Below are 20,828 nucleotides of genomic sequence, written 5' to 3'. Positions count from 1 at the left end.
TGTTTTAGGCTTTCCCGTTGGCGGCCAGGTAGGTGCACCCACACATGTGGGGTACCGTTTTCATCGGGACACCTTTGGTAACACGGGACGGTAGGCCATGTGTTGTGTTTGTGTGGTTTCATAACGTTTTGACCCATTTGCTGGTGCCCTTTGTCTCACAACCCTTTCTTTTCCCAAATGTGACCTACATTTAGTCGCTGCTTTAGCCACCATACACTTTTGTAACTTGCACAAGTCACCTACCCTTGAAAAGGTCTGCCTGTGCTCTTTCAAAAAATGTATGGCTGCCGTTCCTCACCACATTGGTTTTCCCAATTTACACATTCTAAGTGCGTCTGGTCAGGCCGTGAGCGTAAAACTCCTGTGTACCATGGCTCAGTGTTTGGCTTGTGGTATTGCTTGTTTTGTAAAAACAATACAAAAATTGTATGCTCTCCTAACTGCAAGAGTCGGGGAAATGTAGCGGAACATTGCTTTTCTCAAAATTCATAGAAGCCATTGCCGTACCAAGCCAACCATGTCCAACACATACCTTTTTTTTCAGTCATTTTCCCGCTTTTCCCCCATTCGATGGCAGTTTCCCCTACCTAGTTGTTGCCTGACCTATGCAAATCACCCCTTCCTAAACTTGGAATTTTGTCTAATTTTCAGAAATATATGCCTTTCTGTCCTCCAATTTGACTTTCCTGCCCTTTTCTTCCATTCCGTCCATGCATGTCCAATTGGCAAAAATGGCAAAAATCGCCTACCTCTCACAAAACGGTTGATAACCACATCAAAATCATTTTTTTCCATTTCCACTCAACCTGTTCCTGAAAGCCACGAAATTGGGGAACTCAGCACAGCAAACCATTTGTTCCTAGCTCTTACAAAGAAAAAACCACAGGCTTCTTTGTACATCATTTTATTGGCATTTTTTGAAAAAACCCAAAGTTTTCGCACTTTTTCCTTATTTTCTCTCACCCCCCCCTACAGCAACCTGGGATTCCTGGGTGGCGTTACGACCGCCTACATGTGGGAAAAAAAGGAGCCAAATCTGGCCGAGATATCTCATGTAACAAAAAGGTTACAAGCCATTGAATGGCCACATACCAAAATCACCAAAAAAGGCCCTGGCACTGGGGAGAAATACCCATGGCACTTAAAGGGTTAAGGCACTCACACCTTAAACTGACGTGACGTCCTAGCCAAGCTTGTGTCCTTCCCTGGGCAGTGCAGGAACCTCCCGACGTCCTCCTTCTTGTACCCATGATTGAAGCACAGGAACTGCAAGACCTGCAAGAACTGCCAGGAACACCGGCCTCAGCTACAGCTTATTCTTCATTCAAAGGTACTCTGCAAACGCGGTCCGGAAATATTTTCGGACACAAAGAAAGTTTGGGAAACTTTCCCCTCTTTGAAGGCTTGTCCTTCCCTAAACATTTGTCTAACTTTTCGCCTGACCAAACTCTTCGAAAAACCGTGACAAAGGCTTAACCGTTTACTACCAGAGCTGTGCTATCCTCTACAAGACTCTGAACCATTGACTTTGGCCCAGGCCTATTGAATTGAATTGCTGGTTGTAGTGAACTGAAAACCTTTGCCCTGCCTAAGAGCGTATTTGTGACTTGACTTCTTCTAACCTTGTCTTTTCACCCCTTTTGGAAATCATTTGAAGTGCCATTTTGCTCCCACTTCAGGGGAACTGAACTTGTTCAGTAATTTATTGGTGGTGATGTGTGATATATTTGCTATTGATATTGAGCTGCTCTTGCTAGTGTAATGTTTTCTGAACCAATGTGTAAATAAATGTATATTCTTTTTACCAAGAAACATTGAGTTAGTGTCTACTTGAATCACTGTAATTACTGGTCCTTTGTGTAACTCTTGCTACTACTCACTTTGCTCTTGAGATACGTCTGGCTGCTCATCCATCGCTACAACTTTACTGTGTAGTACTGGCTTGTGCAAAAGGTGAAATTGTACTGGCACCTGTAGTCTTAATTGTGTTTAGTGTTCCCAAAGGGTACTGCACAGGATTCTGCCTAACTGCATCCATCACAGTAAAAAACCTGGGATGCCCCATGGACGTCCACTTGACACTCTCACATCATATTAACACCGTCTGACTCGTCGCGAGTTTGGCAGTAACCCTTATATGCGGCAGTAACGCTATTACTGCTGCATTTAATCACAGGTTTGGCGGATTTGCCTCCAGCTCAGAGCTGGGGACAAATCTGCGACAATTCTGCAGATATTCAGCGCTAATACCGCTGGCGGTAATAGCGCCAAACATTCCCCATTGGGCCCAATGGGGAATGGGAAATTCCCAAATGGGCCCAATGGGGAATGTGGACTAACCGTGCCGCCAAACCCGTGATCCGGCGCTAATAGCGCCGTGGGGGTTTGGCGGTAGAGCTAATAGCGCCGGGGGGTTTGGCGGTAGGGCTAATAGCCCTGGCGGTAATGCCGTCAGGGGTTAGCACCCAACTCATGATGAGGCCCTGTGTCTAAATCTTGCTATCTACATTCTCAGACGCATCTTCCCTTACCTCTCCTACCGTCACAGAGTCACTACAATCTTGTCCGTCGTCCTCTCATGCCTAGACTACTCCAACTCCCTTTACCTGGGCATCCCTGGATATCAACTCAGAAAGCTACAAAGGGTCCAAAGCTAAGCTCATCCTTGCCCTCAGCCCCAGAGAGCACATCATTCCCAACCTCTGAGTGCTCCACTAGCTCCCTGTCAGATAACAGGCCACTTTCAAAGCCAAGTGCATCACCTACAAGACAGGCCCAGAATGCCTTCAACAGAAGCTCAGCCGCTACCAACCCAACAGACACCTGCGTTCGTGCACTGCACTCCTCCTTGTAATCCCTCCCTTAAAATGGACTAGACTAGAAGGACCCTCCTCCGTCCAAGCTCCAGCTATCTGAAACTCTATCCCTCTTAGCATCCAATGCATAGAAGATCACTTGGCCTTTCCGGAGGGTCCTCAAGCCCTGGCTATTCCCCCAGCACCCTGATGAACCCTGCCCTTGTCTGGTTAGTCAACCACTTTTTTCAGGTCGAGATGCGCAGCACCAAACTTCCATACAATCACTGAATGACCGTGAGAATAATCTCATAATCTCCAGCAGGCAACAGGACAGAATCCATGCCACATCTACGAAGCCAAGAAGCCAGCCAGAACACAGAGGTACATATCCATATCACACTGCATGCTTATGGAAGATACCCGAAGGCAAAGCCTCCCACCCGCATGCATCTGCTAACATACATGTTCAATGACACACTGCACAACCCCTCTGCTGTCAAAATCAGCTGGAGGCACCAGCTTCCCGGTTCAAGCAGCCCTGGCCTGGAATACCCTCCCACTTAACTTACACACTGACCCCAACCAACACAGCGTTAGGTCCAACACCAAAAAAGGGCTCTTCATTAAGGACACTGCATACCATTTTTAAGTCATAGACAAACTGCCTACAAACTAGATGACCTAAGACACTTTCTTAGCTCTATCCATAACCATTTCCATGTCTAAACTTCTGATATTATGTACCTATGCTCGCCTACCTCTCTTGATACTGTACCCAGTGTACTGTCCTGCCATACTGTGCACACTGCTTTTAATATTGGATATTTCTACTCAGTATTAATGTCTGTTTACATTGTTGCTACCATCGGGTCTCTCTACTCGCTATTAATGGCCCTCATTCTGACTCAGGCGTTAAGGGGTTTACGGCGCTGTAAACGGCGCCGACCCTTAACGCCTGATTACAAGGTTCCCTTTGCGGGATGGCTTTTAACGGCTGCTTTTTTGCAGCCGTTAAAATCCATGCCGCAAAAGGACCTTGGCGATAATTACGGCACCGTAATTTACGGTGCCGTAATTATCGCCTTTCCCCATTCCCATTATGCCCTATGGGGCGAAAATGGGAATGGGGAAGGGTAAAATGGGAAATGGGGATTTACCGCCCCACTCACCTTGGAATGGGGCGGTAAATCCGCCAACCACCATGGCGTAAACATAGTTTACGCCATGGTGGTAAGGGTACGACCCAGGCGGTAACTTACCGCCTGGGTCGTAATGAGGGCCAATGTCTTTTTTCATGTACTCCTTTATTAGAAGTTGTCTTGCATAGCGCCCAGATACCCCAGGGTGTGGCGTGCTGTATAAATAATAAACAAACAAACAATGCAACTATCGTCCATGACAAAAATGCGGTCTAGCTGGACACATAACAAGTCTCCTGCCCTCGCATATTCTCCAGTCAACCTCAAAGCACCCGTCCGCTTGCCAGGTCTATACAGGCAGCTAGTAGGGACTCGGCCATCCCTACCCAGCTTCACATTGGCTAAAATGCACACAGTTTTCCCAAACCTTGGATTTCGGTCTCGGAGGACCTTCACCTACAGCGCTTTGAGACCACACCAATGGGAAAAAGCGCTATGCAGATGACATTACCGGGAAGGCGCTGTGCATCCCACGTCTCCCCTCCCGCCAATCCTCATATCACAATAGAAAGGCTGGAAGGGAAGGGGCTGTGCATCCCACCCCTCCTCTCCCCTCCCTCCTCATATCACAGCAGAAAGGCTGGAAGAGAAGGAGCCGTGCTTCCCACCCCTCCCCTCCCCTCCTGACCCTCATATCACAGCAGAAAGGCTGGAAGGGAAGGGGCCGTGCATCCCACCACTCCCCTACCCTCCCCTCCTCATATCACAGCAGAAAGGCTTGAAGGGAAAGAGCCATGCATCCCATCCCACCCCTCCCCTCCTCATATCACAGCAGAAAGGCTGGAAGGGAAGGAGCCGTGCATCCCACCCCTCCCCTCCCGCCCCTCCTAATTTCATAGAAGAAAGGCTAGAAGGGAAGGAGCCATGCACCCCTCCCCTCCCGCCAATCCTCATAACACAGCAGAAAGGCTGGAAGGCAAGGAGCCATGCATCCCACCCCTCCCATCACAGCAGAAAAGCTGGAAGGGAAGGAGCCGTGCATCCCACTCCTCCCCTCCCCTTCCTACTCTCCCCTCCCCTCCCTCCTCATATCACAGCAGAAAGGATGGAAAGGAAGGAGCTTTGCCTCCCACCCCTCCCCTCCCGCCCCTCCTCATATCACAGCAGAAAGGATGGAAAGGAAGGAGCTTTGCCTCCCACCCCTCCCCTCCCGCCCCTCCTCATATCACAGCAGAATGGCTGGAAGGGAAGGAGCTCTGCATCCCATCCCTCCTCTCCCGCCCCTCCTCATATCACAGCAGAAAGCATGGAAGGGAAGGAGCTGTGCATCCCACCCCTCCCCTCCCGCCCCTCCTCATATCACAGCAGAATGGCTGGAAGGGAAGGAGCTGTGCATCCCATCCCTCCTCTCCCGCCCCTCCTCATATCACAGCAGAAAGGCTGGAAGGGAAGGAGCTGTGCATCCCACCCCTCCCGCCCCTCCTCATATCACAGCAGAAAGCCTGGAAGGGAAGGAGCTGTGCATCCCACCCCTCCCCTCCCGCCCCTCCTCATATCACAGCAGAAAGGCTGGAAGGGAAGGAGCTGTGCATCCCACCACTCCCCTCCCGCCCCTCCTCATATCACAGCAGAAAGGCTGGAAGGGAAGGAGCCGTGCATCCCCCCCACCCCTCCCCTCTCCTCCTGATATCACAGATGCTGATCCTGGAAGATGGTGGCCTCGCCTCTGTCCCTCACCTGCAGTAAATGAGGCCCTCATCACTGTTTCATCGCTTGCGCCGCATCTTAACCATTTGAGATGAGCTGGAGACGGGGGATGTGTGGTGGGGTTTCTGAGAGATGAGCAGAAGGCAGGGGAGGGGGTCAGAGAGAGGAGCAGGAGGCAGGGGAGGGGGTCTGGGAGATGAGCAGGAGGCCGGGGGGGGGCGGGGGGGGGGTGAGAGACCTATAGTGGCTCTTCCGGCGCCCAGAAGCTCCAGTGCGACTCAAACACCGGGGCAGCAAAGCCGGGGTGCTAAAATGGGAAACAGACATGCGCAGTGCTCGGCACTCTCCTTAGATCCTTTCCGCGCATGCTCTCCGGACGGTTTCTTGGTAGCGCATGCGCAGTACTCTTCATTCCGCCGGCCCTTTCCAGAGCTCTGTTCTACGCATGTTCCGTAAGGAAGGCCCGTGGGTTACACGCAGTGCTCGCTCCTTTCTACGCATGCTCAGAAGTATAGTTCGATATTAACGCATGCGCAGTGCTCAGCAATCCGTTAACTACTCTCCATTCTCCTTTTTGCGCATTCTCTGTGTGACACAGGCCTTCAGATCTTGCGCAGTGCTGAGATATTAATTATCACGGCGCGCGGACAAAGGGGATACCGAAGAGAGCACTCGCCCTGCTAAGATAGGAACACAGCGGAAGCGCACTAGGCGACACTGGAGGAAGCATGCGTCTTGCTAAGAATTAACCAGCAACGCATGCGCACAAGGAGACACTGGAGGAAGCATGCGTCTTGCTAAGAATTAACCAGCAACGCATGCGCACAAGGTGACACTGGAGGAAGCATGCGCCTTGCTAAGAATTTACTAACAGAGCATGCGTAGAAACGCGAAACCGTAGTGAGCATGCGCCTTGATATTAGATGATATGGCATTTATAACGCGCCTATACACAAGTGTTTCAGTGCGTCTTGCTAAGATATTATCAACAGTATTTGCTGTTTTTTTCTCAGTTTACCGATATGTTGTACATCATTATGTCTATATTTTAAATTAATAAAAATTATTAAACTAAAAAAAATAATAATAATATCACCTGGTGTGTTGCATGTCACCCCTCCTGGAGGACATGGTACCTCCCGAGGATCTGTGCATGGTCACATGGTGTCAGTTAATAAAATGAACGAGCCACCAGTCGGTCTACATCCTGACTCTGGTGTCGTTCTTTGGGTGCACCCTGCTGGTGCAGCACCTTGTGGAGGAGGCCCAGGGTCGGGGCCCTCCACGAGGTTGGCGCCCCTGCTGGGCGCCCTATATGTTGTCAAGCCTTGTAATCATGGCTGAATGGTGCAACCCCGGCCTGGGTGCCCCCAGAGCTGGGGCTGCCGTGTGCTGGGTACTGTTGTGTACGTGGTACCCGCAACGCGCATGCGCGGCCCGCGAGCCGGCGCATGCGCGCTAGTTAATAAAGGCGACGCCCGGCGGCAGTTCGCGCCGGAGCGCCGGAACAGGCGGACGTCTCCAGTGTCAGTTCTTGCGCGATTCACCTGCGCGCAGGGCCCAGATCTAGGAGAGCCCCGCACTCCACCACAGTGGGCCCTCTGATCGTAACACTGGCGACGAGGAGGTACGGTCTATTTCCGTACCCGACGACCACGGAGTGACGGAAATCTACCGTGTCACGGACCCACGGAGCACCGGCGACCATTTTCTCTTCCACCCGCTCCCCGTCACACGTGGCGACAGTGGTTGCGGCCCGACAGGGTGCTCGTGCGCCACTCGCCAACGGCGTCAGGAGTCACCAGTGAACAATTTTTGAAACGCCCACAGTCCTGCAGGCGCAAGACTGTGGCAACCAAGAAGAAAGAAAAGGGTTTCGCACCCAACCCTACCACGAGGCCAAAACAAGCCATCTTCTCCCGAGACAGCCAACTGTGAGTACGGGGCACGGAAATGGGTGAAGGTGCCGACGATGAGGGTGCTGCAGCCCCAATCCCCCGCAGAGCTCGCAGCTCCCTGGCCCCCATGCCGGAAATCGATGCCACTGGCCCCCCTTCCAAACTAGGCCCGAGGTGGCTATTGTGGGTCAAGAGACTGGACATGTTCTTTAGGGCAGCTGGGGTAGTCGATGATGACGAAAAGATTGCAACCATGATCTATTCGGCAGGCGCAGAAGTCCACAAGATCTACGACTCCCTCGTCATCCCCGCGGTCACATACGACGCGGTCAAGCAGGCACTCAAAGACCACTTCCTACCCATGGCCAATATAGACTTTGACAGGTTTGTCATGGGTGCCGAGAGACAACTGGACGATGAGCCCCTGGACAAATTCTGCGCCCGCCTGAGACACCTGGCGACCTCCTGCAGATGGGCCGATGAGGAGGAAATGGTCCGCAACCAACTACTACAGGAGTGCAGCTCCGGAAAACTTCGGAGGCAAGTATTGAGGGAGCCTGGCCTGACCCTCCAACAGATTCTAGACCTGGGCAGAGCACATGAGCTGGCAGAGGCCAGAGGCGCGAAAATGGACGCTGCATCGCGACCAGGACACAACGAAGAGGCGTTCGCAGTAGGGCGGTCGGCTGCGGGTAGGTCGAGATGGGCGCCGAAAAGGCCTGACACCACGTCCACACCAAGCAACGCCCCATCGTGCTCGAACTGTGGGTATGACCTCCCCCACAGTGGTGACTGCCCGGCGAAGTCAAAGACATGCGCCCGGTGCGGTACACCGGGTCATTTTGCCAGAGTGTGCCGTGCGGCTTCCCCGGTTGCAGCAGTGAGAGGACCAGAGAGAGTGGGGCGAGGAGGTACCCGCAGAGTGAGAGGCATCTCCTCGATTGATCAGGGCCTGCAAGACTTGGACCTCGCGGAAGAAGAAGAGGAGGAGGAAGAAGTCTTCTTCATCTCCAGCATCGCGGAAGGTCCCAGCACGAGGCGCCAACCCACGTGCACTGTCCACATCAATGACATTCCTACCCCCATCCTCATTGACACCGGAGCTTCAGTCTGCGTGCTAGCCACCAAACACTACGTAGCCCTGCCAGGCCCACCAGAACTGTCGACATCCACAGCAAGGATATATGCATTCGGTGGGGACACCCCCTTACCCATCCAGGGTGCGTTTGTTGCCCCGGTCTCTCATGGGCGAAACTCCATCAAAGCAAGGTTCTTCGTCACCGACGTCAGCCCACATTCCTTGCTGAGCTGTGCAGCGTCGGAAGCGCTCGATATTGTCCATTTCACATTTGGGGTATACCACGCTGACCTGAAAAGCATGCTACACAAGTTCGAGAGTTTCTTCAAGGGCATCGGCAAACTGAACGCAGACCCTATTCGCCTGCACATCGACAAGTCTGTAAGGCCGACAGCCCTCAAACACCGCCGAATTCCCTTTCACCTGAGGGCCCAAGTGGAGGAGGAGTTGCAACAACTGATTGACCGAGACATCATCGAACGGGTAGAAGGCCCCACCCCTTGGGTCTCGCCCATCGTAGTAGCCCCAAAGCCGAAACAACCAGGGGCCGTGCGCATCTGCGTGGACATGAGGCTCCCAAATGCCGCCATCAAAAGGGAACGCCACCTCACACCCACCCTGGATGATATCGTCGGTGAACTCCAAGGAACTAAAGTCTTCTCCAAACTGGACCTCAGATCCGGCTACCATCAACTGGAACTGCACCCCGAGTCGAGGTACATTACGACGTTCACGACGCACGAGGGGTTGTACCAATACAAGAGGCTTAACTTTGGGATCTCATCCGCGGCTGAGGTCTTCCAGAACGCCATAAGAGGAGCACTGTCCGGTCTGAAGGGTGTCATCAACATGTCCGACGACATTTTAGTCTTCGCCAAGTCAGAGAGCGAACACCTTAAAAGGCTTGAGCGCACGTTTGAGAGGCTCCAGGCGGTAGGACTAACCCTGCACCGCGAAAAATGCGAGTTCCTTAAAGACCGGCTGGAGTTCTTCGGGTTCACTTTTCATGCAGGCGGCATTTCCCCAGACCCTGGGAAGGTAAAAGACATAAGAGATGCGCCCCCACCCACATCTCCAGCAGAAGTTCGGAGCTTTCTGGGGATGGTCAATTACTGCGGCCGATTCATCAAAGACCTAGCCTCCCTATCAGAACCACTGAGGGCGCTTACCAGAAATGACGTGCCGTGGCAATGGACAGCGACTGAACAAAGATCTTTCAACGCCATCAAAGAGGCCCTGTCAGAGCAGGAGACAATGGCCTACTTCCACCCCAGCCGGGAATCGGAGATCGTAGTTGACGCCAGCCCTGTAGGACTAGGGGCAGTCCTCATGCAGGCCGACGAACTGGGGGCCATGAGACCCATAGCGTACGCCAGCAAGGCCCTCACCGACACGGAAAGACGCTATTCACAAATTGAGAGAGAGGCCCTCGCCATCCTGTGGGGGTGCAAACACTTCAGGATATACATCCTCGGCAAACCGGTTGTCGTGGTCACAGACCATAAACCCCTGATTCCCATCCTGTCTGGCACATCTTCCAAGCCGCCTCCCCGTATCGAAAGATGGATGCTGTCGCTCATCGAATACGGCGTCAAGCTGGTGTACCGCCCAGGCACCCATAATCCCGCGGACTACCTGTCCCGCCACCCCGGCACGAGAAACGCCCAGAGTCCCGTGGAGCTGTCTGACGCTGGGGACGCAGTGCATCTTGTCGTTGAATCGGCCCTGCCAGTGGCCCTGTCGAGGGAGGACATTGCGGTGACTCGAACTCTGACGAGGCATTCCTGCGAGTGAAAAGAGCGGTAGCCACGGGGGAATGGCGTGACGTCCTCCAGAACAACGCCAGAAGAAGCACAGAGATGCAGAGAGACCTACAACTACTGTGGAAAGCTAGATACGAGCTCTCGGTGTCCACGGACGGCCTGCTACTGCGGGGAGACCAGATCGTGATCCCCAGGTCCCTGGTCACGAAAGTCCTCCAGCTAGCCCACACAGGGCATCAAGGCATGGCTAAGATGAAGGCGCGCCTAAGGCTGAAGGTCTGGTTCCCCGACCTGGAGCACAGGGTGACCGAATTCGTAAGGACCTGCATCCCCTGCCAAGTCGTGAGTCCGGCGGAAAAGAGCCCGCCCATCCGAGCCATGGAACGGAGCGACGTGCCGTGGGGGACCGTTCACGCAGACTTCGGCTCGACCGGTAGAGGCCTATACTTCTTAGTAGTGACAGACCAGTGGTCGAGGTACCCGGAGGTGGAACTCGTGGAATCCACCGCCAGCGACCACACCATCCTGGCCATGGACAAAATCTTCGCCACCCACGGCTTCCCACTCGAGATCTGCTCAGACAATGGAGCCCCGTTCCAAGGGCAGCGTTTTGCCAGATACTGCGCAGAACGAGGCATCAAGCACCGCAAGGTGACCCCGCTGTGGCCGAGGGCCAATGGAGAGGTTGAGCGTTTCATGCGGACGCTCAACAAAATTTTTCGCATCTCTGTCAATGGGGGAGAAGACCTGCGCCACAACCTAATTGACTTTCTCCGTGAGTACCGGTCCACCCCACATCAGTCCACCGGAATCGCGCCCGCCGAGGCACTGTTCAAGCGAATACCCAGAGGGCTGATACCGGAAGCGGGTGAACGATGCCCTGGGGTGATCGACGACGCACAGGTGGCAGCAGACAGGGCCGCGAGAAACGAGAGTGAGACAACGAGGCGGAAGCTGCCGGAGAAAGAGATAGCAGTAGGAGACACCGTCCTTGTCCGAAACAGGAAGCCAGAGGGGAAACTCTCAATGACTTATGAAATACAACCGATGGGAGTAACCCACGTCAAAGGATCCATGGTCACGGCGGCAAACGCGCGTGGGACGGTGACCAGAAATGTGTCCTTCTTCAAACGCATAGGACCAACAACCTCAGAAGAAGAACGGGGTCCCGGCCAAGGACTGGCGGCAGAAGCGCTGCCGGAAAACGTTGAACCGCCCGGAGATCCTGGAAGGCCAGAGAACCTCGAAAGGGGCCCGCCCAGATACCCCCGCAGGGAAGGGCGCCGCCCCCCACAAAGGTTCCAAGACTTCATTATGGACTCAGCAGCCTGAGCAATCAAGTCTGTTAAGTATAAAATGTTTTGAGCCACGTTGGCTCCCCATGTTTAGTGTTTTGTTGTTTGAGGGGAAAAAGGAGGGATGTTGTGTACGTGGTACACGCAACGCGCATGCGCGGCCCGCGAGCCGGCGCATGCGCGCTAGTTAATAAAGGCGACGCCCGGCGGCAGTTCGCGCCGGAGCGCCGGAACAGGCGGACGTCTCCAGTGTCAGTTCTTGCGCGATTCACCTGCGCGCAGGGCCCAGATCTAGGAGGGCCCCGCACTCCACCACAGTGGGCCCTCTGATCGTAACAGGTACCCCCAGCCACATGAGTTGCTCCTGTGATCCGGAGCGAGTGGGGTGATCCCCACTCCTTTGTCTACTGCATGAGCGCAGCACGGATGGTCCGTGTTGAGTGCTCCCGACATGCACAGGGGTCCGCCCGGTGAACCGGACTGGGCCACCTAACAATGGTGACGAGGAGAAAAGGGCCCCCGTGCCCCACAGTGTTTTGTGGCGTAGTGGCCACCATTGTGTATGAAGAGGGCTAGCTTCTTCCCCCCTGCATCCACTGCATGGGAGGGAGCGGCACTGGACGTGAAATGTGGAGTGGCGTGTGTACCCCCCCCAACCCTCCCATGAGGAGGAGGACTGCTCTTCGGCCTCAGCTGCAAAGTTGAGGAAAGCGGCATCCGCCGCATGGAAGAGAGCTTGGCTGCCCGCTCCGAGGCAGCATAGAGAAGAAGGTTGGGGGAGGTATGCTGCCCCGCCCACCAGGAAGAAGGGAGCGGCCTGCCCCTCTTCCCCGGGAGGAGGATGACTGCCCTGCGGCCCTAGCCACAACCCGCCAGAGAAAAGGAAAATGCTAGCGGCCCGTGCCGCAACAAAGGGTAGCTGCCCCTCCCCCACCCGCAAGCCACGCAGCATGGATCGGCTGGGCACATGAGGCATCCGCAGAGGGGAGGTGACCTACCACCCCCTCAGAGGAGAAGGATTGCCCTGCAGTGTTGGCCGCAATGAGGGAGAGGCAGAGCCCCCCCGCGAAGTATGGAACAGAGCGCACAAAGAAGTAAGGTGCTGCTCCATGGCCCTCCTAAGACCCGGGCCCCTGCAGGCAGTGATCTGTGCTCTGCTCTGGTGCCGGAGCTCTGAAGGTTGAGACCCCGGTGCCATAGCTCTCAACTCCCACACTTTTGGCGGGTGTCACTCGCCTTGTAAAGAGCTGACTCACCCGCCAAGCCTCCTCCACGCCCATTCATTTCAATGGGCCTCTCACCCGCCAAAAATAAAATCGGGTCTTTTCACCCGCCTTTGCAACATAAATGGTTGAGAGCTATGCCGTGCCTAACAAAGATTCCGGGCCACTTGTGGTCAAAAATAAAAATGCTCCGAATCACAGAGTTTAATGCGGAAAATAGGAAATGCAGCTCCATGACTTGAGTCTCCCGCATGTCCCAGGAAGGGACCTGCAATGTTCCCCGGGCCAGTGGTGGTGAGGGACCATAGCATGTGCATACTCCACGTTGGAGCTAATTTGGATGATGTGAGGGGAGCAGCACTGGGCTCTGGCCTGCATTACCAGGCCCACTGTGTCACACCAGGTGAGGCCGTGCCCACCCCTAGGGCAATCAGACTGGTGCATGGAGAGTTGGGGATGAAAAAAATAATAATAAAACACTCAGGACTTCCCCACAGCCTGAAAGGAGAGAATGAACAAGGCAGATGACCCTCCCAACATCCCGGTCTGCCTCAGTGGTGTTTTCTGTAAACAGTGCTTGGGATCGGAGCATAACCAACAAAAAAATAAAGAAGGGGGGCGTCATAATAATGATGTCACATGGGCGAGGAGGCACTCGGTGCTTGAGGGGTGCCAGGACAATGAAACTCATCAGAGGTGGGCAGAGGGTGTCCCAGGCCTTCCCAGCCTGGCAGCTATTCTGCCCAAGAGGTGGGCAAGAGGGTAGCAGCTCCACAAGGAGTGCTTGTGCGCCCTCGGTGCCCAAAAACACAAGCAGGGCGCTGGTGTTATCCGGGGCCCAGCAGCGGTGATGACCAGCAGGCCCCATGCCAGTGTACGAAACAAGCAGTCAGCCCTTGGAGCTAGGTGGAAGCAACCCCGAGAGGAAGCTGGAGGGGACAAGGGTTACAACTCTCTTGGGTGCTGGTGGCGCCCTATGCTGGCGGTGGTGTCCTGCATTGGCACCTGAGTGGAAGGATAGTAATGGGAGTGACTCATCCAACATCAGCGCCCGAACATCGTGTGGCTAACGTCTGCCGGCACACCGTTTATGGACTGTGCCGATGTGGCCCCTGGGTGTCCCCAGGTGTGGCTTTTCCGGCCCCAGAACACCGAACTGTCATCAAGATTTCCCAGAGGTGGTCTGACTGGTACCCAGCGGACCTGAACTGGCCAGTCTCAATGTTGTGTGAAGCCGCGTTATGATGGTTAAGGGTTGGGGGAAAGGTGGCAGCTCTGATCAGTGGTGGGGCGTTTGTGTTGCAAGGACCATTCACCCAGGTTAATAAAGGGTGTGCATGCGGGTGGAGGTTCTGACATATCACCTGTGCGCTCACCAGCCCTGACTGTCACCCCCAGGGAGAGCTGGGTCCCTAAGTGTGTGAAGGCTAGTGGGATCTACAGTTTTAGTGATAGTGTGTGTTTTATGATGTGGTGGTGTAGTTGCTTTGTTGTTATGAAAAAGGAGAAGTGTTGCATGTCACCCCTCCTGGAGAACATGGTACCTCCCAAGGATCTGTGCGTGGTCACATGGTGTCAACCATGTGACCAAGTTAATAAAAAGAACGTGCCGCTTCCGGCTCGGCAGTCGATCTACATCCTGACTCCGGTGTTTTTCTTTGAGTGCAGCCTGCTGGTGCAGCACTGTGTGGAGGAGGCCCAGGGACAGGGCCCTCCACGAGGTTGGTGCCCCTGCTGGGCAACGCCACCCTATATGTTGTCAAGCCATGTAATCATGGCTGAATGGTGAAACCCCGGCCTGGTTGCCCTAGGCTGTGTGCTGGGTATCCCCAGCCACGTGGGTTGCTGTGGTGATCCGGAATGAGTGGGGTGATCCCCACTCCTTTGTCTGCTGCGTGAGTGCAGCACGGATGGTCCTTGTCAGGTGCTCCCAACACACACAGGGGCCCGCCCGGTGACCTGGACCCGGCCCCCTAACACGGAGCAATGCGCACAAGGGGATTCCAGAACCAGCAGGCTGAACGCTGATCTCCTCCCAAGGCAGACTCAGGGCAGCAAAGAGAAGAGGCGTTAATACAATAATAACACACCATTCTCATTGGAACTTTGTCTATATCTATGATGAAAGCTTCCTGTATGGATGGTGATGTTTAATATTGGAACAATACTACTGTTTCACAGATTTAAACTGATACTATTTGCATTTTCTGTTCTTTTTTTAAGCTTTTGGAAGCTTGTAATTCAAAGTCTCCAACACATGCATGTGGTCCTTCTAGGCACCTGGGAGAGAGAATTATTCACAGAAAGCGGGAGAAAGGAATGTTCCCATAGGATTGCATTGGGGTGAGATTTGTTTAGGCGGGAGAAAGTAAAAAATGGCAATATTAAGTCCACCTAAATCGCGAAGGTTGCCGTGTATGACAAGCAAGTTCCTTACCGGCTGTTGATTGATACCCGGTACAGTGTTGGTGATGGAGAAAGTGGGCTTCGGCTTTGAAAAGTTCCATGTTGCACTGGTTACGACGGATTCTCTCATCTTCAGGTGTGTCTGTGTTTACCTCTTTCGCGCACCTCTGTTACCATTCCTTCTATATTTAGTCACCAATCGTTTTTGAGGGGTTTGTATATCAAAGGGCATGAAATCAATCAGGCTGTCCTAACCCGTTCTATGAATTAAAAAAAATATATATTTGGCTTGTTCTCACTCTCCCAATTTTGTTGTTTCCCGCCTCTGAAGTTGTCCATGTTTCATTGGTTTCCCTCAGCTATGGCTCTCTTTGCCATATTAAGTTGCAAATAGCCCTCAGCTCCTCCTGACCGTGGTGTGGCCCCTTCAACTGGGGCGTGTTACCCATTTAAGACAACAAGACATCACTTTTGTCACAACTCGAGTTAATAAGAGGGGCTTCTGTGCGCACATGCAGGCACTGCAGCAGAAGACCCAGAAAGTTGCAACCCTGTGTCTGCATACCTCTCAACTCACACACTTTTGGCGTGTGCCACCCTCCACTTAGGCAGCTCTTTCACCCGCCATGCTCGCTACACGCCCAAAGGCATCCATGGGCTTTTCACCCGGCAAATGTAAAATCAGATGTTTTCACCCGCCCAAGTGCCATGAAAGGTTAAGAGCTATGGTGTCTGTGTCCTTTTTGTATGGTGTGTCAGACGTGTGCTCACGGCCTGTGTGGGATCCTTGGCCCATGTGATCACAGCGCTGAGGAGCCAGTGTACTAGGGGATCCCAATGTCAATATCAGCACTCCATCGTACATTTGTATTTGTATTTTGTTTATTTGTATAGTGCTCCTGGACCAAAGGCATCTGGGCACATATCTTAGGTTACAGTGACATAATATACATCAAGGACAGCATATTTTAGGTTACAGTGACATAGTATACATCAAGAACAGTGACAATATACAGAATGAGCATACTTTCAAATTACTTACTGGATATTTACAGTGAAATTACAGTGTATTTACATTCAGGGTGCTTGGCGGACAAGGCAATGGCAAAAATGGTGTAAAGTCAATCCAAAGTGGATTATAGCTGATGTAGATGGTGAGATTGTTTAGTGAGAGTTTTGAGTGTCTTGAGTGAACAGCCACGCTTTGGCCTTGCTCTTAAAAGAGTGGAAAGAGGATTCCAATCTGAGTGAGTAGGGCAATGAGTTCCACAGTTTGGTGGCAAGGACCGGGAAACTAACCTCGCGCGCCTTCTGCAATTTGAACCTAGGTAAGGAGATACAGTGAACCTGGGCAACTCTCTGAAGGCGGCAAGAGGAGTGGGGTGTGAATCGGTTTGCCAGGTAGATGGGAGCCTAGTTAGAAAGACATTTATGCGTTAGGGCGAGTGTTTTGAGGGAGACTCTTTGGGCTACTGAGAGCCAGCATAGGCTGCGTCTGGTGTCAGAGATGTGCGGATTCCTAGGGATATTTAGAGCTGCCCTAATGGTGTTGTGTTGGGTGACCTGTAGCTTGCTTATTTTTCGTTGACTCATCCCTAGATGCAGGGCATTACAATAGTCAAGTTTCGACATAATCAAGGTTCTGGCCAGGTTGGTGCAATTAGCAGAAGGAAAGGAAAGGACGGCAAGCAGTGATGAGTTTGCACATGTAAGCGGATGCTGAGATTACAGCATTGGTTTGTCTGGAAAGTGATAGAGTTGTATCGAGGTAGATGCCTAGAGTTTTAGTATCGTTGGATGCCTTGATGGTATTGCCATCGATGATGAATGATTTAAAGGAAGGATCTAATCTATTAAGTCGGTGATGGGAGCCCAAGATGAGAATCCCTGTCTTATTGTTGTTAAGGCAGAGTTCATGTTGTGCCATCCAAGCCTGAATTACATGATAGACATCATTTAAGGCTTTCGTGTCCACTGTGTGATCTCCGGTGATGGGGAAGAGTATCTAGGTGTCGTCGGTGTAATTCGTACAGGTGACACCCAGATAGTCAAGAATAGTGAAAAGGGGTTTTGTGAAAACATTGTAGAGTGTCGGTGAGACGCAAGATCCTTGGGGTACCCCACACAGGACTGGTGAGGGTTTGGCAGAGAGGGATAAGACCCTCATGGATCTGTTGTCCAGGAAGGATCTAATCCAAGTGGTGGCTTTGTCTGAAAAGTGAGCTGCTAGTTTGAGGTGCCGGCAGAGGATTTGATGGTTAACCAAGCCAAATGCTGCCGATAAGTCAAGCAATTAAGTAATAGTTGCAGGGCCAGCTTCCCGTTATCTTTCTGATCCTCAATTTGAGTTTTTTTAAGTCAATGAGGGCATTTTCGGTTGCATGCCTAGGCCAGAAGCCAGATTGTCTGAGACTGAGGGATTTGTTGGATTCGAGGTAGTCCTGGATCTGCAGATAAGCCGCCCGGTCTAGGATTTTAAGCAGAAAGTGCACGGTGGTGACGGGCCTGTAATTAGTGGGTATGCTAGAGTCCAGGGTGGGCTTTTTGAGAAGGGGGATAACCCAGGCGTCCTTAAGTTTGTCAGGGATGATGTCTCTGTTGAACAATGAGTTTCTAAAGGCATTGATAAAAGGAGCTAGTTCAGGTGTAGCCTCCTTGATAATGGGAGCTGGGCATGTGTCGCCCTGGCAGTTAGAGGATTTCAGTTTACTGATGATGCTTTCAACCTCAAGGATAGAGGTGTGAAGCTGAAGGGTTTGTGGGTGTGAGTGATGGGGATGGTTTTGCCAGTAGGAGAATTGAGCTGCGGGTCAATCTGGAGACTGAATTTCTTGTCATTGATTTTGGATTGGAGTGTGGAGATTTTGTCGAGCGCTTTTTGAATATCGGCACACCAAGTGCTATCTTTGTTGCAGGTGTCGGGTGGGGTTGAAGGAGATTTTAGTTCTTTTAATATCTGGAAAATCTCCTTGGTATTGGATTCTGCTTGCAAGATGCGCTTATTATAGGTATATTTGTTAGCTTGGAAGATATCTTTGTAATTGAGAGATGATATAAAGATTCTGTCCTTGTTGGCGTCAGAGGGATGACTTTTCCAACAGGCTTCTAAGTTTCGTTTTTCTTTGCGTAGCACTCTCAGGTGTGGTGTGAACCACGAATTGAGGTGTGCACGCAGTTTGGGATTCCTGGCTTTGATAGGTGCAATGGAATTCAACGCTTTGAGCATGGTATGGTTGAAAGTATCCACTAGGACTGTGGGGTCTGTGCATGACAGTGAGAGTTTGTTTAGAGTAAGTAGGAGGAAGGGGAGCAGTTTTTCACATGTTATGTCCCTTTTGTTTCTCGTGCAGATTGAGGGCACAATGTCCTGTCTGGCACAAAGGTCGCTGGCTTTGATGATGAAGGTGATCGTATGATGGTCAGACCAAGCACAGTTTATGTTTGACTCTATATTGATGCTGCAGTTTAAATCCACAAGCCAATTAAGTGTTCTCCCCTTGTTGTGGGTAGGTTCCCGGATGCGGTGAGAGAAGCCTAAATCGGTTAGGGTGTTGGCAATGTCCAGTGCTTTAAGGCTGTTGGTGTCTTGGAAACTAAGGTTAAAGTCCCAAGAAGGATAATTTGAGATTTAATCTTAGTTTTTTCTGCTAGGATGGGGGTAATGTCTTCGGGAAAGGTGGTGACAGGTCCTGGTGGCCTATAGATAAGATGTAAAGTGGCGGTTTGGTTGGGTAAGCTAGATAGTTTGACCAACAGTAACTCTGCAGAGGGAATCTGTTGATAAGGAATGACTCTAAGACCAATAGAGCTTTTGTGAATAAAGGCGACACTATCGCCTTTAGAATGATTAGTATTGGGGTCGCATCTAATAATGGCGTATCCGCTGGGAATGGCAAGGGAGAGTAATGGTCCAGAGGCTGCATGTAGCCAAGTCTCTGTAATGCCGAGGAATCCTAGATCTTGCGTTGTGATAAGATTAGCGATGTCCAGCGCATCAGCAGGTAGGGACCTAGCACTGACCAATGCGCCCCTAATAGGGGTTTCTTTAGGTATGTGGGAAGTACTCATGTTGAAGTCGGTGTTTTTGGTGCCAGGAGGCAAAGGGCTGAAGGTGGCGGTTGCTGGAGATAGTGGTTATTTCGTAATAGTGTTGATATTGTGTAGGTGACGGGCTGCACGGGTGAGGTTGGAGCCACTCCTGAAGTTCTAACGTGCAAAGCGCACGGTTAATTGGGGGTGGGTTTGGCAGCAAAGTGTTCTAACTAAAGGGCCGGGCATTTAAGGTAAAGATTGGTTGGAGATGTCGTGGAAGTCAATGAGGTCCTAGTGCTATGCTACAGGGCAGGGGGCATGGCTGGACTAGGAGTAGGTTCTCTCTGGTTTAATGGCAAACCTGTGTAGCTGGCTGAGTGCAACATAATGAGATTGGGCATCTCAGTGGAGGTAGGTTGGATTGGTAGAGCACTGCCGTGAAAGGTAAGTATCCAAGCCAGGGATATTAACTTGTAAATAAGCCAAGGAGCGTGGCGTAAAATATGCTGAATGAACGTAGTGAGATAGATATCAACGCAGAACAGAAGGATCCAAATGAGTAATACAACATAAGCACAGCAGGTGAAAGTTACCAAGTGGAGGTACAAATAAGTTGGACCAGAGGTGCTCAGATGAGTACTAGAACCCAAAAGGCATACTGTTCTCAGCCAGGTGGAATGACTGGGGTATTAATATATGCAAATAGTCATGAGCAGCGGATATAAGGTAACATACATAACAGCGTGGGTAACATCAATCAAAAAGTCTATTCGGATAGCACACATAGCAACATAGGTAAACTCAATCACTAAAATAAAACGGACTGGAGCAGTATGCCTCTTGGTGTAAGCTTGGTGATAGTTGGGCAACAAGCCTTCTAGTAAAGGCTAGACAATCATGCTGGCAGTATGCATTCTGGGCATCAAGCAGTGAAGGCACTAGTGGAATAACAAAAGCTCCTCGGATAAGCTCGGTATCCAGCAGGGAACATACGATCTGGAGCACACTGGTCAACATATCAGCGAGTAAAATTAATAGCATGTTGTGAACAAAGGCGGCCTTACTGCAGCATTAAGGAAGAGAGGCAGTGCATCCATTGCTTGTGTGACAAGTCGCACATAAATTAAGTAGCATTAAAATGATGGTCATGATACGTTAGTGACTGATGTCGAGTATTAACTGAGAGGCTCATGCATAGATGAAGACATAATCATGCTAGAATCAGGCTATAGGTGGACAGATACAGGCATAGGCATACTATATAGGACTGTAACAGGAGTGGTAGTGGGCACCATGTAGCAAGACAGAGAACAAATGCTGAAGCAATATAGCGTACGTGCACTCGTTCAGTTATAGTTGGAGGTCAACTAGCCAGCTCAGCGGTGCGAATGCAGGGGCGCGCTGGGCCTTTTAACTGAAGCAGATCGGTCCGTGCAAGCCTACACTAGGACCACCAGGAATAGCAAGTGGTAAAGTGTGGGAGAAGTTT

General features: G+C 51.8%; 1 pseudogene; it reads right to left on the bottom strand.

Annotated features, from left to right (window-relative positions):
* Nucleotides 1–5,928, bottom strand: part of LOC138511116 (zinc finger protein 585A-like) — a 501,977-nt pseudogene extending 496,049 nt beyond the window's left edge.
* Nucleotides 5,929–20,828: the final 14,900 nt, after the last annotated feature.

This window comes from Ambystoma mexicanum, chromosome 6p (assembly GCF_040938575.1).
Source record: "Ambystoma mexicanum isolate Mex_15411 chromosome 6p, UKY_AmexF1_1, whole genome shotgun sequence".
Taxonomy (NCBI): domain Eukaryota; kingdom Metazoa; phylum Chordata; class Amphibia; order Caudata; family Ambystomatidae; genus Ambystoma; species Ambystoma mexicanum.
The sequence above is the reverse complement of the archived record's forward strand: the minus strand, read 5'-3'. Positions and strand labels throughout refer to the sequence as shown.